This window comes from Symphalangus syndactylus, chromosome 8 (genome assembly GCF_028878055.3).
Source record: "Symphalangus syndactylus isolate Jambi chromosome 8, NHGRI_mSymSyn1-v2.1_pri, whole genome shotgun sequence".
Lineage (NCBI taxonomy): Eukaryota > Metazoa > Chordata > Mammalia > Primates > Hylobatidae > Symphalangus > Symphalangus syndactylus.
In genome coordinates this window covers 76,228,208-76,232,521 of record NC_072430.2, presented here as the reverse complement: position 1 = coordinate 76,232,521, position 4,314 = coordinate 76,228,208, and positions in this window count along the sequence as shown.

Here is a 4,314-nt window from a genome sequence, read left to right as displayed (position 1 = left end):
CGAGAACTTCATGACACATGCACAAGCTTCAATAGCCGATTTGATCAAATGGAAGAAAGGATATCAGTGATTGAAGATCAAATGAATGAAATAAAGTGAGAGGACAAGATTAGAGAAAAAAAGAGTAAAAAGAAATGAACAAAGCCTCCAAGAAATATGGGACTATGTGAACAAACCAAATCTACATTTGATTGGTGCACCTGAAAGTGATGGGGAGAATGGAACCAGGTTGGAAAACACTCTGCAGGGTATTATCCAGGAGAACTTCCCCAACCTAGCAAGACAGGCCAACATTCAAATCCAGGTAATACAGAGAACACCACAAAGATACTCCTCAAGAAGAGCAACCCCAAGACACATAATTGTCAGATTGACCAAAGTTGAGATGAAGAAAAAATGTTAAGCGTAGCCAGAAAGAAAGGTCAGCTTACCTAAAAAGGGAAGCCCATCAGACTAACAGCGGATCTCTCGGCAGAAACCCTACAAGCCAGAAGAGAGTGCGGGGCCAATATTCAACATTCTGAAAGGAAAGAATTTTCAACCCAGAATTTCATATCCAGCCAAACTAAGCTTCATAAGTGAAGGAGAAATAAAATCCTTTACAGACAAGCAAATGCTGAGAGATTTTGTCACCACCAGGCCTCCCTTACAAGAGCTCCTGAAGGAAGCACATGGAAGGGAAAAACCGGTACCAGCCACTGCAAAAACATGCCACATGGTAAAGACCATCAATGCTATTAAGAAACTGCATCAATTAATGGGCAAAATAACCAGCTAACATCATAATGACAGGATCAAATTAAAACAGAACAATATTAACCTTAAATGTAAACGGGCTAAATGCCCCCTTTAATGGGGCATTTAATGTCTTTTAATAGACACACACTGGCAAATTGGATAAAGAGTCAAGACCCATCAGTGTGCTATACTCAGGAGACCCATCTCATGTGCAGACACACATAGGCTCAAAATAAAGGAATGCAGGAAGATCTACCAAACAAATGGAAAGCAAAAAAAAGGAGGGGTTACAATCCTAGTCGCTGATAAAACAGACTTTAAACCAACAAAGATCAAAAGAGACAAAGAAGGCCATTACATAATGGTAAAGGGATCAATTCAACAAGAAGAGCTAACTATCCTAAATATATATGCACCCAATACAGGAGCACCTAGATTCATAAAGCAAGTCCTAAGAGACCTAGACTTAGACTCCCACACAATAATAATGGGAGACTTTAACACCCCACTGTTAATATGAGATCAATGAGACAGAAGGTTAACAAGAATATCCAGGACTTGAACTCAGCTCTGCACAAAGCAGACCTAATAGACCTCTACAGAACTCTCCACCCCAAATCAACAGAATATACATTCTTCTCAGCACCACATCACACTTAATCTAAAGTTGACCACATAATTGGAAGTAAAGCACTCCTCAACAAACGTAAAAGAACAGAAATCACAACAAACTGTCTCTCAGACCACAGTGCAATCAAATTAGAACTCAGGATTAAGAAATTCACTCAAAACCACACAAGTACATGGAAACTGAACAACCTGCTCCTGAATGACTACTGGGTATATAACAAAATGAAGGTAGAAATAAAGATGTTCTTTGAAACCAATGAGAACAAAGACACAACGTATCAGAATCTCTGGGACACATTTAAAGCAGCGTGTAGAGGGAAATTTGTAGCACTAAATGCCCACAAGAGAAAGCAGGAAAGATCTAAAATTGACACCCTAACATCACAATTAAAAGAACTAGAGAAGCAAGAGCAAACACATTCAAAAGCTAGCAGAAGGCAAGAAATAACTAAGATCAGAGCAGAACTGAAGGAGATAGAGACACAAAAAAACCTTCAAAAAAGATCAATGAATCCAGAAGCTGATTTTTGAAAAGATCAACAAAACTGATAGACCACTAGCAAGACTAATAAAGGAGAAAAGAGAGAAGACTCATATAGATGCAATAAAAAATGATAAAGGGGATATCATCACCGATCCCACAGAAATACAAACTACTATCAGAGAATACTATAAACACCTCCATGCAAATAAACTAGAACATCTAGAAGAAATGGATAAATTCCTGGACACATACACCCTCCCAAGACTAAGCCAGGAAGAAGTTGAATCTCTGAATAGACCAATAACAGGCTCTGAAATTGAGGCAATAATTAATAGCCTACCAACCAAAAAAAGTCCAGGACCAGACGGATTCACAGCCAAATTCTACCAGAGGTACAAAGAGGAGCTGGTACCATTCCTTCTGAAACTATTCCAATCAATGGAAAAAGAGGGAATCCTCCCTAACTCATTTTATGAGGTCAGCATCATCCTGATACCAAAGCCTGGCAGAGACACAACAAAAAAAGAGAATTTCAGACCAATATCCCTGATGAACATCGATGCAAAAATCCTCAATAAAATACTGGCAAACCGAATCCAGCAGCACATCAAAAAGCTTATCCACCACGATCAAGTTGGCTTCATCCCTGGGATGCAAGGCTGGTTCAACATATGCAAATCAATAAATATAATCCATCACATAAACAGAACCAATGACAAAAAACACATGTCATCTCAATAGATGCAGAAAAGGCCTTTGACAAAATTCAACAGCCCTTCATGCTAAAAACTCTCAATAAACTAGGTATTGATGGGATGTATTTCAAAATAATAAGAACTATTTATGACAAACCCACAGCCAATATCATACTGAATGGGCAAAAACTGGAAGCATTCCCTTTGAAAACGCAAAAGACAGGGATGCCCTCTCTCACCACTCCTATTCAACATAGTGTTGGAAGTTCTGGCCAGGGCAATCAGGCAAGAGAAAGAAATAAAGGGTATTCAATTAGGAAAAGAGGTAGCCAAATTGTTCCTGTTTGCACATGACATGATTGTATATCTAGAAAACCCCATTGTCTCAGCCCAAAATCTCCTTAAGCTGATAAGCAACTTCAGCAAAGTCTCAGGATACAAAATCAGTGTGCAAAATCACAAGCATTCTGATACACCAATAACAGACAAACAGAGAGCCAAATCATGAGTGAACTCCCATTCACAATTGCTACAAAGAGAATACAATACCTAGGAATCCAACTTACAAGGGATGTGAAGGACCTTTTCAAGAACTACAAACCACTGCTCAATGAAATAAAAGAGGACACGAACAAATGGAAGAACATTCCATGCTCATGGATAGGAAGAATCAATATTGTGAAAATGGCCATACTGCCCAAGGTAATTTATAGATTCAATGCCATCCCCATCAAGCTACCAATGACTTTCTTCACAGAATTGGAAAAAACTACTTTAAAGTTCATATGGAGCCAAAAAAGAGCCCGCATTACCAAGACAATCCTAAGCGAAAAGAACAAAGCTGGAGGCATCACACTACCTGACTTCAAACTATACTACAAGGCTACAGTAACCAAAACAGCATGGTACTTGTACCAAAACAGAGATATAGACCGATGGAACAGAACAGAGGCCTCAGAAATAACACCACACATCTACAACCATCTGATCTTTGACAAACCTGACAAAAACAACAATGGGAAAGGATTCCCTATTTAATAAATGGTGCTGGGAAAACTGGCTAGCCATATGTAGAAAGCTGAAACTCGATCCCTTCCTTACAACTTATACAAAAATTAATTCAAGATGGATTAAAGACTTAAATATCAGATCTAAAACCATAAAAACCCTAGAAGAAAACCTAGGCAATACCATTCAGGACATAAGCATGGGTAAAGTCTTCATGACTAAAACACCAAAAGCAATGGCAACAAAAGCCAAAATTGACAGATGGGATCTAATTAAACTAAAGAGCTTCTGCACAGCAAAAGAAACTACCATCAGAGTGAACAGGCAACCTACAGAATGGGAGACAATTTTTGCAATCTAACCATCTGACAAAGGGCTAATATCCAGAATCTACAAAGAACTTAAACAAATTTACACGAAAAAAACAAACAGCCCCATCAAAAAGTGGGCAAAGGATATGAAAAGACACTTCTCAAAAGAAGACATTTATGCGCCAACAGACACATGAAAAAATGCCCATCATCACTGGTCATCAGAGAAATGCAAATCAAAACCACAATGAGATACCATCTCACACCAGTTAGAATGGCAATCATTAAAAAGTCAGGGAACAACAGATGCTGGAGAGGATGTGGAGAAATACAAACACTTTTACACTGTTGGTGGGAGTGTAAATTAGTTCAACCATTGTGGAAGACAGTGTGGCGATTCCTCAAGGATCTAGAACTAGAAATACCATTTGACTCAGCGATCCCATTA